Source organism: Amblyomma americanum, chromosome 6, assembly GCF_052857255.1.
Source record: "Amblyomma americanum isolate KBUSLIRL-KWMA chromosome 6, ASM5285725v1, whole genome shotgun sequence".
Lineage (NCBI taxonomy): Eukaryota > Metazoa > Arthropoda > Arachnida > Ixodida > Ixodidae > Amblyomma > Amblyomma americanum.
The window spans coordinates 70526912-70540347 of NC_135502.1; the positions used below are offsets into that span (position 1 = coordinate 70526912).

A 13436-nucleotide genomic window follows, 5' to 3' on the forward strand; every position below is an offset into this window, starting at 1 on the left:
GCCTACGCTGATGGCGTCGTCAACGGTTGCAGTGTCCGGGAACACGCTGAATCCGACGGGGCGTCCTAGAAGAGATTGAGATTCAAAGTCGTTGATCGTCGGTATGGCTGTCCCGTTGATTTCGAAGACTGTTGGCCTGGTTCCGACAGGCGTCCGGCCGCTGAGGTGCAGGGTCTTGCATTTTCCGGGTTTGTGTTTAAGTCCCAACCTGGAAGAGAGGGCTGTTACTTTGTCGATTCGGGCTTGAAGTTCTTCCGGGCTGTTGGCCAGCGGGGTCAGGTCGTCGGCGTAGGCCAGGATGTTGTGCTGTCGCTCGTCTCCTTGAACTTCTCGCAGCACTGGATCGATGACCAGGTTGAAGAGTAGTCCGCTGAGGGGGCAGCCTTGGCGAATACCGGCAGAGATGTCGATGGACTGCGTTGCTCCGTCCTTTGCCACGATGCGGGTGGTGTTGTCGCGGTACAAGTCGGCTACGATGGCGCAGAAGTCGTCCCCGGCGCCGGCTCCTCGCGGGGCGTCGACGATGGCGTTGTGGGCGACGGAGCCGAAGGCGTTGGCGAAGTCCAGGAACGCCACGCAGAGCTCCCCACGGCCGGCCCGCACCGCGTCAAGGCGCTCCTGCAGCACGAAATTGTGCTCGAACACGCCGTCGTGCGGCAGGAACCCCTTTTGGCAGCGCGAGAGGGTCTCGTGCTCTCCGAACCAACGCTGCAGCCTGGATGCTAGGCAGCCGGCGTACAGATTTGCAATCGTCGAGCCGAGGGCGATGGGACCCCAGTTGCCGATGTCTTGCTCCTCTCCCTTCTTGTGCATCAGTATCGTCCGAGACTCCTTCCATTCTTGGGGCACTCTCTTGAACTTGATGCAGGTGTTGAATACAGCGGTCAAGAACTTGGCTTCCGGGTCGGTGGCTTTCCAGTGTTGGTAGGTGATTCGGTCGTTCCCGGGGCCGCTGTTCTCGCACTTGCGGAGCTTCCGGGGGACTTCTTCTTCTGTAAATTCGTCGAGGGAGAATTCCGCCGGCTCGATGTAGCTGGTCTTGTCGAGCAAGATGGTCGTGTCGACTTCCTTGGGTCTCCAGGTGGGTGTAAAATGATCTTGTATGTCTTGCAGTGGGACCATTTTTTATTCGCAGAAACGCCTCCATAGTAATTGGTTTAATAGCCCCCTGCTTCGTAGTCACTGTCGCCGTCATTTTTTCGCTTTTCGGCTTGTCGTTTTGACTGTCGGGCCTCTTTTGTAAGCTGTCATGTTGCTCGGTCCGCAAAGTACATGCGCTTATGGTCAGCTTCCCTCAGCCACTTGATGGTGTTGCTCCCTGGGTTCAATCCACACGCCTTCAAAACGTTGGCCCGTGCGATGCTACCATCATTAAATGAAAGAACAGCATCCAGTGTTGCCATCCGTAGGGTCCGAAGCCTAACAAACACATTCTTTGGCGCGCGTTCCCAAACAACATGGTTGAACGACTCATTTGCATTTTGAGTTCGCCCATGCAGGCACTTCTCTAGGAGCTCAGCCTTCGATAGCTCCCTATAAATGGGTTTGATAGCCTCCTAGACAGATGCAGGCAAACTCTCCTTGTGGAAAATTGGCTTGCCCTCTGACTGACTTCTGTTGATGGCACAACACGTATCAGGTCCCTTTGGGCAAAGTCCATGGCATGGGTCATCGTCTGTGGCCGATAAGTGGAAGAAGGTTGCCCAAACGGCCTTTCGCATTTCATCCAGGTTTCCTACATTTCTTCTGATGGCCAAACCATAGTACGTCTGGAGCTTGTCTATTACTGCATCAGTCAGTCCGCCTCGGCCCGAGAGGCTCTTTCCATCAGAGAGTTTTCCTGCTTTGTTTCCTTTTTTTTAGCCTTCGTAACCTTGTGCCCATCCTTTTTTGCACGTGCCCTATGCACTCAGCCTTGGATATTTCAACGGAATCACCATATGGCGTTTGTGCCTTCACAGCCATAAAAGCCTTGCTGTCACCATCCCCAAGGTATTTGACGTATCGAACGCCGTGAAGCTCCTCACTCCTGCCGAAAATTTTCAGTGCTCCTGCGACTTCCATTCCACCGCTGGTGCCTTGGTAGTTGCTTTGGCACACCTCTCTATGAAGGGGGTCACTGTTTGTGCCCTTGATGCTGCACTTTGGACAACGTTTAGACAAAACCTCCACATCCAGCACTTTCCCAGAGTCTACACTGGTCGCAGAGACTATGCCGTTATTGGAAGTATGGCCTCGCTTCTGCCAGCTTCCATCAAGAGCAACTGCGATGTCTTTATCCCCCTCATTCAGCTGCACAGCTTCGTCAGCTGCCCTTTTCATCGACTCCTGAGCAGCAGCTTCGATGTGACCTAGAAGCTCTTGATTGTATTTCGCAAACTTTGTCGGCGGCTTAGGAAGGTTTAGCATAGCACAGAGTATATTTCCTGCAGCCATTCCCTTACCAATGGACCTCAAGGCATACACTAACCTGAGGTTGGCTTCATAGAGGCCAGAAGTAGTTTTCTTCGACGTCTCAAATCGTTGTGCGGCACTACACACTTCACAGTTCAAACTGTAAACGCTTGCAACACCTACCCGTTTTGTCACAATTTCGATGAGCTCAACACTTCCACCGCACTCTCTGCACACACAAATCTGTGTAATTGCGGCACAAATGCCGTCCATGTCCATTAAGGCATATTGGCTGCTGCTCTGTAGCACATCCTGGAAGCACAGAGAAAATCTTGAAAGCTTGTATGTCGAGGAGCTGGCGCGTTCGGCGTTCGGGATCTCATTCGGTCGTGGACATCCTTTTGCTTTTTCACGATGAGCGTAGCGGTTGCCGTGAAATTCACGCCTGACGAAGGCCTTCTTTGCCCTGGGCATCTCAACTTATCAGCAGCGACCAACACCGGCACAATTTACAGTACTGATCGAAAGCACTCGGACACGCAGCTGCATGAAGGTTGCAGAAACGTGGAAAAAACGTGCAAAGAGGAGCTGTACAATAGTTGCCAGACAATTTTTTTATACGTAGCTGATTTTAGACAAGTTTTGAAATCAGGTGGTGGACTTTTTGGTTGAAAAAATTGACTTTAATCCTGAAAGGGGGCGTGGCCGCTCACTACTTGGTTTCGGAAAAAGCGTTTTTCAGCCGTAAATATGGCTTTCTGAGGAAAGTGCGATCATGGAACATGTGTAGAAAGAATTGAACTTCTAAAATTCCAAAAGAAAAAAAAACCGATTTTTTTCTAATTTTACCTTACCCTGTGCCCTTAAGTGTCTTATGCTTGCGTGTTGGGTTCGTGTGGCGCGTAAGTAATGCAACCGCTAACACAAACTGGACGGACGGGCAAAATTCGCGGGCACCGGAGAGCATACACGTAATACTGAAAGTGTAACCGTACCATGCCGCGCTTCGAAAGCACATTAGCTCACCTGTGTGTTCGGCACTGACTAGCGAGCCAGCAGTTCGCGCTTGCCTCAACCGCTGCTGCCAGAAACGCTTCCAGCCTTCCTGCGAGCACGTTGCCGGCCCCAGCCTGTTTCTGCCTCGAGCTGTGCCCACAGGCGCTGGCGTGTTTGTGCCGGCATCGCGTTGCTGGCCCCGTGGCCCAGACCAGCATGCTGTTCCAAGCAATACCGTCACTGCATGTTCAGAAGCCTGTTAACGGCCTTTTAAGAAGCTGCTTGCCTAGAAGCGAGTGGCGACTGCTTAACAAACAGCAAAGAAAGTGAGGGAACCTGGCCGGACACTTCCCTTGCCACAGCAGAGGATTCTCGGCCATGGCGCCGTTCCTTTCCTCGGTCGACGTTTGTGCGATAAGCTTCAAATCACGCTAGAATTTAGACCAATTCCAGGCCTTGGTACAAACAAATACAGCCTTTGAACACGTAAAAAAAATCTGCACGGTACACGAACGGCGGGGTGACACTGTACCGAGATGAAGACCGCAGATAGAAATGGCATCTGCAAGGATGGAATAGCCCTTTGGCATGAGTGGCTGCTACGCAAGCAGCCAGGTTTCATCTAGCGTTTCAAGCCCTCATCGCTACCGCTTGGTCTTATCCTCGTCTTACTGTTTTTTCTGTGACGTCCTTTGTAACTCCTTCTTCGACTCTGTAGTTTTGTTCGGCAGAGCTCAGCTGTTGGACCTGTTTTCTTTGCTTTGAAGTGTTGTTTTGGTCCGGAATAAACCAGTCTTTTTGTATGGACTGTGGGCGTGTCACTCGTTAGGTGAGACCACGGCTGGTGGACCCCGGTCCATCTGGAAGACAAGGCCTTCAGTTCGCTGTCCGGCGTCAGTGGCACTCTCAAGCTGGCTTCAATAATTTCCTCAATTTGGTCCAACCACTTCGATTGTAATCCTTGCTTTTTGGCTGTTCGGCAAATCTTCAATGCCTTCTGAGATCTGGCAGAGCAGCAATAGCAAGCTCAGCCTACAGATCTCCTGGGGGCTGACTGCCAGATCTTGTCGGAATTGGGCTGAGAAGCCAGTTTTAAGTTTTATAGCGACTACTGGCAGTTGCACTTTCCCGACTGTTACACTGTTATTTGTCTCCAAAAATGCCAATAAATCACCCTGGTGCGTGATCCATAGACATAGACAAGTTATTTGCCTGGTTTTACTTAATTCTGTGTGTGGCTGCGCATCGTACCTGCAGCCGAATTCATTTCACTTTTTGTCTGTACTCCCCTCATCTGTAAGCTTCACTTCGTCATTTTCCACAAGGTCTTTCAGTCTTATGAGACGTTTTGCCAGACCGGCAGCAAAAACTGAACCTGTTCCGATTCGGCATGGAGCTGCGCATAAGCAACCTAGGTCGCCAGTGTCTCGTATAATTATCCGCCCCACCGCACACATCCGCGGTATGGGCGCAAAAGTGCGAATGGCCTCGAAAGTCTCCTGAGGTCATTATGTATGGAGTATTTTGTTAGCGGCGCCAATAACTGGCCTCAAAGCCTTGTCCAGGTTTGTCTAGTCCTTACGGGTTGTTGGCCAGCGGGGTCAGATCGTCGGCGTAGGCCAGGATGTTGTGCTGTCGCTCGTCTCCTAGAACTTCTCGTAGCACTTTATCGATGACGAGGTTGAAGAGTAGTCCGCTGAGGGGGCAGCCCTGGCGAATTCCGGCGGAGATGTCTATGGACTGCGTCACTCCGTCCTTTGCCACGAACTTTTTGGCAGCGCGAGAGGGTCTCGTGCTCTCCCAACCAACGCTGCAGCCTGGATGCTAGGCAACCAGCGCACAGCTTTGCGATCGTCGAGCCGAGGGCGATGGTGCGCCAGTTGCTGATGTCTTGCTCTGGTCCCTTCTTGTGTATCAGTACCGTCAGAGACTCCTTCCATTCTTGGGGCACTCTCTTGAACTTGATGCAGGTGTTGAATACAGCGGTCAAGAACTTGGCTTCCGGGTCGGTGGCTTTCCAGTGTTGGTAGGTGATTCGGTCGTTCCCGGGGGCGCTGTTCTCGCACTTGCGGAGCTTCCGGAGGACTTCTTCTGTGAATTCGTCGAGGGGGAATTCCGCCGGTTCGATGTAGCTGGTCTTGTCTAGCAGGATGGTCGTGTCTACTTCCTTGGGTCCCCACGTGGCCGTAAAATGATCTTGAATGTCTTGCAGCGGGACCGTTGAGTGGCAGCAGGTTCAACCTTGCCCTGTGAAAGAAGCGCCAGTCACAGAAACGGGTGAAAAGACCTGAACGCATGAAATGAGAACTGGTGGGATCGGCGGCGACGCACTCCATCACTTTCCCCTGGTTGGGTTTCTGTTGGAGAGAGTGATTTCGTGCGGCCGTGTCGATCGAGCGCAGCTTCTTCACAACCTTCGTTCGGTGCTTCGGCGCCGGAGTCACGTCGGCACAGGTGATGTGGGGCCCATCTTCCTGCATTTCCCATGTGACCTCGAGACGCCGGGACGCCTTTCGCGCCTCCGCCTATACGGACTTCAGCTGCGTGGCCCGCGCCCTGAAGTCTCCCTCCGTCTCCCCGCTGATGTAGGCTGCGACGTCCGCCTCGGTCACTTCTCGGCCCAGTCTATTGGTGGTGACCTCGGTGACTGCTCGCTTCGCCAGGTCTCGAACCTCTGCGTCTGGAGAAGAGAGGAGTTTAAAAGCGCTGTCGATGCGGCAGATGTCGCTGAGCTCCGCTGCCAGGGGAATTCCCGCCGTGCCTGCTGCTGCGCTGCCGTAGATGTAGTCGTTGCTGGCGTTTGCTAGAAGGTAGAGACTGCGTTTGATTAGCGGTCGTAGCGCTTCGTCGAGGCGCTCCCACTCTGCCTTCCCCAACAACCCGCACCGCATGGAGAAGTTGAGCGCTGGGTATACGAATGTTTTGACGGCGTCCAACCTCTGCCACGGGGCGAGCATCGAGGTCAGCAGGCGGTGGCCTACGCTGATGGCGTCGTCAACGGTTGCAGTGTCCGGGAACACGCTGAATCCGACGGGGCGTCCTAGAAGAGATTGAGATTCAAAGTCGTTGATCGTCGGTATGGCTGTCCCGTTGATTTCGAAGACTGTTGGCCTGGTTCCGACAGGCGTCCGGCCGCTGAGGTGCAGGGTCTTGCATTTTCCGGGTTTGTGTTTAAGTCCCAACCTGGAAGAGAGGGCTGTTACTTTGTCGATTCGGGCTTGAAGTTCTTCTGGGCTGTTGGCCAGCGGGGTCAGGTCGTCGGCGTAGGCCAGGATGTTGTGCTGTCGCTCGTCTCCTTGAACTTCTCGCAGCACTGGATCGATGACCAGGTTGAAGAGTAGTCCGCTGAGGGGGCAGCCTTGGCGAATACCGGCAGAGATGTCGATGGACTGCGTTGCTCCGTCCTTTGCCACGATGCGGGTGGTGTTGTCGCGGTACAAGTCGGCTACGATGGCGCAGAAGTCGTCCCCGGCGCCGGCTCCTCGCGGGGCGTCGACGATGGCGTTGTGGGCGACGGAGCCGAAGGCGTTGGCGAAGTCCAGGAACGCCACGCAGAGCTCCCCACGGCCGGCCCGCACCGCGTCAAGGCGCTCCTGCAGCACGAAATTGTGCTCGAACACGCCGTCGTGCGGCAGGAACCCCTTTTGGCAGCGCGAGAGGGTCTCGTGCTCTCCGAACCAACGCTGCAGCCTGGATGCTAGGCAGCCGGCGTACAGATTTGCAATCGTCGAGCCGAGGGCGATGGGACCCCAGTTGCCGATGTCTTGCACCTCTCCCTTCTTGTGCATCAGTATCGTCCGAGACTCCTTCCATTCTTGGGGCACTCTCTTGAACTTGATGCAGGTGTTGAATACAGCGGTCAAGAACTTGGCTTCCGGGTCGGTGGCTTTCCAGTGTTGGTAGGTGATTCGGTCGTTCCCGGGGGCGCTGTTCTCGCACTTGCGGAGCTTCCGGGGGACTTCTTCTTCTGTAAATTCGTCGAGGGAGAATTCCGCCGGCTCGATGTAGCTGGTCTTGTCGAGCAAGATGGTCGTGTCGACTTCCTTGGGTCTCCAGGTGGGTGTAAAATGATCTTGTATGTCTTGCAGTGGGACCATTTTTTATTCGCAGAAACGCCTCCATAGTAATTGGTTTAATAGCCCCCTGCTTCGTAGTCACTGTCGCCGTCATTTTTTCGCTTTTCGGCTTGTCGTTTTGACTGTCGGGCCTCTTTTGTAAGCTGTCATGTTGCTCGGTCCGCAAAGTACATGCGCTTATGGTCAGCTTCCCTCAGCCACTTGATGGTGTTGCTCCCTGGGTTCAATCCACACGCCTTCAAAACGTTGGCCCGTGCGATGCTACCATCATAAAATGAAAGAACAGCATCCAGTGTTGCCATCCGTAGGGTCCGAAGCCTAACAAACACATTCTTTGGCGCGCGTTCCCAAACAACATGGTTGAACGACTCATTTGCATTTTGAGTTCGCCCATGCAGGCACTTCTCTAGGAGCTCAGCCTTCGATAGCTCCCTATAAATGGGTTTGATAGCCTCCTAGACAGATGCAGGCAAACTCTCCTTGTGGAAAATTGGCTTGCCCTCTGACTGACTTCTGTTGAAGGCACAACACGTATCAGGTCCCTTTGGGCAAAGTCCATGGCATGGGTCATCGTCTGTGGCCGATAAGTGGAAGAAGGTTGCCCAAACGGCCTTTCGCATTTCATCCAGGTTTCCTACATTTCTTCTGATGGCCAAACCATAGTACGTCTGGAGCTTGTCTATTACTGCATCAGTCAGTCGGCCTCGGCCCGAGAGGCTCTTTCCATCAGAGAGTTTTCCTGCTTTGTTTCCTTTTTTTTAGCCTTCGTAACCTTGTGCCCATCCTTTTTTGCACGTGCCCTATGCACTCAGCCTTGGATATTTCAACGGAATCACCATATGGCGTTTGTGCCTTCACAGCCATAAAAGCCTTGCTGTCACCATCCCCAAGGTATTTGACGTATCGAACGCCGTGAAGCTCCTCACTCCTGCCGAAAATTTTCAGTGCTCCTGCGACTTCCATTCCACCGCTGGTGCCTTGGTAGTTGCTTTGGCACACCTCTCTATGAAGGGGGTCACTGTTTGTGCCCTTGATGCTGCACTTTGGACAACGTTTAGACAAAACCTCCACATCCAGCACTTTCCCAGAGTCTACACTGGTCGCAGAGACTATGCCGTTATTGGAAGTATGGCCTCGCTTCTGCCAGCTTCCATCAAGAGCAACTGCGATGTCTTTATCCCCCTCATTCAGCTGCACAGCTTCGTCAGCTGCCCTTTTCATCGACTCCTGAGCAGCAGCTTCGATGTGACCTAGAAGCTCTTGATTGTATTTCGCAAACTTTGTCGGCGGCTTAGGAAGGTTTAGCATAGCACAGAGTATATTTCCTGCAGCCATTCCCTTACCAATGGACCTCAAGGCATACACTAACCTGAGGTTGGCTTCATAGAGGCCAGAAGTAGTTTTCTTCGACGTCTCAAATCGTTGTGCGGCACTACACACTTCACAGTTCAAACTGTAAACGCTTGCGACACCTACCCGTTTTGTCACAATTTCGATGAGCTCAACACTTCCACCGCACTCTCTGCACACACAAATCTGTGTAATTGCGGCACAAATGCCGTCCATGTCCATTAAGGCATATTGGCTGCTGCTCTGTAGCACATCCTGGAAGCACAGAGAAAATCTTGAAAGCTTCGATGTCGAGGAGCTGGCGCGTTCGGCGTTCGGGATCTCATTCGGTCGTGGACATCCTTTTGCTTTTTCACGATGAGCGTAGCGGTTGCCGTGAAATTCACGCCTGACGAAGGCCTTCTTTGCCCTGGGCATCTCAACTTATCAGCAGCGACCAACACCGGCACAATTTACAATACTGATCGAAAGCACTCGGACACGCAGCTGCATGAAGGTTGCAGAAACGTGGAAAAAACGTGCAAAGAGGAGCTGTACAATAGTTGCCAGACAATTTCTTTATACGTAGCTGATTTTAGACAAGTTTTGAAATCAGGTGGTGGACTTTTTGGTTGAAAAAATTGACGTTAATCCTGAAAGGGGGCGTGGCCGCTCACTACTTGGTTTCGGAAAAAGCGTTTTTCAGCCGTAAATATGGCTTTCTGAGGAAAGTGCGATCATGGAACATGTGTAGAAAGAATTGAACTTCTAAAATTCCAAAAGAAAAAAAAAACGATTTTTTTCTAATTTTACCTTACCCTGTGCCCTTAAGTGTCTTATGCTTGCGTGTTGGGTTCGTGTGGCGCGTTAGTAATGCAACCGCTAACACAAACTGGACGGACGGGCAAAATTCGCGGGCACCGGAGAGCAGACACGTAATACTGAAAGTGTAACCGTACCATGCCGCGCTTCGAAAGCACATTAGCTCACCTGTGTGTTCGGCACCGACTAGCGAGCCAGCAGTTCGCGCTTGCCTCAACCGCTGCTGCCAGAAACGCTTCCAGCCTTCCTGCGAGCACGTTGCCGGCCCCAGCCCGTTTCTGCCTCGAGCTGTGCCCACAGGCGCTGGCGTGTTTGTGCCGGCATCGCGTTGCTGGCCCCGTGGCCCAGACCAGCATGCTGTTCCAAGCAATACCGTCACTCCATGTTCAGAAGCCTGTTAACGGCCTTTTAAGAAGCTGCTTGCCTAGAATCGAGTGGCGACTGCTTAACAAACAGCAAAGAAAGTGAGGGAACCTGGCCGGACACTTCCCTTGCCACAGCAGAGGATTCTCGGCCATGGCGCCGTTCCTTTCCTCGGTCGACGTTTGTGCGATAAGCTTCAAATCACGCTAGAATTTAGACCAATTCCAGGCCTTGGTACAAACAAATACAGCCTTTGAACACGTAAAAAAAATCTGCACGGTACACGAACGGCGGGGTGACACTGTACCGAGATGAAGACCGCAGATAGAAATGGCATCTGCAAGGATGGAATAGCCCTTTGGCATGAGTGGCTGCTACGCAAGCAGCCAGGTTTCATCTAGCGTTTCAAGCCCTCATCGCTGCCGCTTGGTCTTATCCTCGTCTTACTGTTTTTTCTGTGACGTCCTTTGTAACTCCTTCTTCGACTCTGTAGTTTTGTTCGGCAGAGCTCAGCTGTTGGACCTGTTTTCTTTGCTTTGAAGTGTTGTTTTGGTCCGGAATAAACCAGTCTTTTTGTATGGACTGTGGGCGTGTCACTCGTTAGGTGAGACCACGGCTGGTGGACCCCGGTCCATCTGGAAGACAAGGCCTTCAGTTCGCTGTCCGGCGTCAGTGGCACTCTCAAGCTGGCTTCAATAATTTCCTCAATTTGGTCCAACCACTTCGATTGTAATCCTTGCTTTTTGGCTGTTCGGCAAATCTTCAATGCCTTCTGAGATCTGGCAGAGCAGCAATAGCAAGCTCAGCCTACAGATCTCCTGGGGGCTGACTGCCAGATCTTGTCGGAATTGGGCTGAGAAGCCAGTTTTAAGTTTTATAGCGACTACTGGCAGTTGCACTTTCCCGACTGTTACACTGTTATTTGTCTCCAAAAATGCCAATAAATCACCCTGGTGCGTGATCCATACACATAGACAAGTTATTTGCCTGGTTTTACTTAATTCTGTGTGTGGCTGCGCATCGTACCTGCAGCCGAATTCATTTCACTTTTTGTCTGTACTCCCCTCATCTGTAAGCTTCACTTCGTCATTTTCCACAAGGTCTTTCAGTCTTATGAGACGTTTTGCCAGACCGGCAGCAAAAACTGAACCTGTTCCGATTCGGCATGGAGCTGCGCATAAGCAACCTAGGTCGCCAGTGTCTCGTATAATTATCCGCCCCACCGCACACATCCGCGGTATGGGCGCAAAAGTGCGAATGGCCTCGAAAGTCTCCCGAGGTCATTATGTATGGAGTATTTTCTTAGCGGCGCCAATGACTGGCCTCAAAGCCTTGTCCAGGTTTGTCTAGTCCTTACGGGTTGTTGGCCAGCGGGGTCAGATCGTCGGCGTAGGCCAGGATGTTGTGCTGTCGCTCGTCTCCTAGAACTTCTCGTAGCACTTTATCGATGACGAGGTTGAAGAGTAGTCCGCTGAGGGGGCAGCCCTGGCGAATTCCGGCGGAGATGTCTATGGACTGCGTCACTCCGTCCTTTGCCACGAACTTTTTGGCAGCGCGAGAGGGTCTCGTGCTCTCCCAACCAACGCTGCAGCCTGGATGCTAGGCAACCAGCGCACAGCTTTGCGATCGTCGAGCCGAGGGCGATGGTGCGCCAGTTGCTGATGTCTTGCTCTGGTCCCTTCTTGTGTATCAGTACCGTCAGAGACTCCTTCCATTCTTGGGGCACTCTCTTGAACTTGATGCAGGTGTTGAATACAGCGGTCAAGAACTTGGCTTCCGGGTCGGTGGCTTTCCAGTGTTGGTAGGTGATTCGGTCGTTCCCGGGGGCGCTGTTCTCGCACTTGCGGAGCTTCCGGATCACTTCTTCTGTGAATTCGTCGAGGGGGAATTCCGCCGGTTCGATGTAGCTGGTCTTGTCTAGCAGGATGGTCGTGTCTACTTCCTTGGGTCCCCACGTGGCCGTAAAATGATCTTGAATGTCTTGCAGCGGGACCGTTGAGTGGCAGCAGGTTCAACCTTGCCCTGTGAAAGAAGCGCCAGTCACAGAAACGGGTGAAAAGACCTGAACGCATGAAATGAGAACTGCTGGGATCGGCGGCGACGCACTCCATCACTTTCCCCTGGTTGGGTTTCTGTTGGAGAGAGTGATTTCGTGCGGCCGTGTCGATCGAGCGCAGCTTCTTCACAACCTTCGTTCGGTGCTTCGGCGCCAGAGTCACGTCGGCACAGGTGATGTGGGGCCCATCTTCCTGCATTTCCCATGTGACCTCGAGACGCCGGGACGCCTTTCGCGCCTCCGCCTATACGGACTTCAGCTGCGTGGCCCGCGCCCTGAAGTCTCCCTCCGTCTCCCCGCTGATGTAGGCTGCGACGTCCGCCTCGGTCACTTCTCGGCCCAGTCTATTGGTGGTGACCTCGGTGACTGCTCGCTTCGCCAGGTCTCGAACCTCTGCGTCTGGAGAAGAGAGGAGTTTAAAAGCGCTGTCGATGCGGCAGATGTCGCTGAGCTCCGCTGCCAGGGGAATTCCCGCCGTGCCTGCTGCTGCGCTGCCGTAGATGTAGTCGTTGCTGGCGTTTGCTAGAAGGTAGAGACTGCGTTTGATTAGCGGTCGTAGCGCTTCGTCGAGGCGCTCCCACTCTGCCTTCCCCAACAACCCGCACCGCATGGAGAAGTTGAGCGCTGGGTATACGAATGTTTTGACGGCGTCCAACCTCTGCCACGGGGCGAGCATCGAGGTCAGCAGGCGGTGGCCTACGCTGATGGCGTCGTCAACGGTTGCAGTGTCCGGGAACACGCTGAATCCGACGGGGCGTCCTAGAAGAGATTGAGATTCAAAGTCGTTGATCGTCGGTATGGCTGTCCCGTTGATTTCGAAGACTGTTGGCCTGGTTCCGACAGGCGTCCGGCCGCTGAGGTGCAGGGTCTTGCATTTTCCGGGTTTGTGTTTAAGTCCCAACCTGGAAGAGAGGGCTGTTACTTTGTCGATTCGGGCTTGAAGTTCTTCCGGGCTGTTGGCCAGCGGGGTCAGGTCGTCGGCGTAGGCCAGGATGTTGTGCTGTCGCTCGTCTCCTTGAACTTCTCGCAGCACTGGATCGATGACCAGGTTGAAGAGTAGTCCGCTGAGGGGGCAGCCTTGGCGAATACCGGCAGAGATGTCGATGGACTGCGTTGCTCCGTCCTTTGCCACGATGCGGGTGGTGTTGTCGCGGTACAAGTCGGCTACGATGGCGCAGAAGTCGTCCCCGGCGCCGGCTCCTCGCGGGGCGTCGACGATGGCGTTGTGGGCGACGGAGCCGAAGGCGTTGGCGAAGTCCAGGAACGCCACGCAGAGCTCCCCACGGCCGGCCCGCACCGCGTCAAGGCGCTCCTGCAGCACGAAATTGTGCTCGAACACGCCGTCGTGCGGCAGGAACCCCTTTTGGCAGCGCGAGAGGGTCTCGTGCTCTCCGAACCAA

General features: G+C 53.5%; 1 protein-coding gene and 1 pseudogene across 1 annotated transcript in view; one reads left to right on the forward strand and one right to left on the reverse strand.

The window, feature by feature from the left end:
• Positions 1–13436, forward strand: part of LOC144093671 (uncharacterized) — a 101822-nt gene that overhangs the window by 51365 nt on the left and 37021 nt on the right. The gene's annotated exons all lie outside the window — the stretch shown is intronic.
• On the reverse strand, positions 11334–12712 carry LOC144094375 (uncharacterized; annotated as a pseudogene).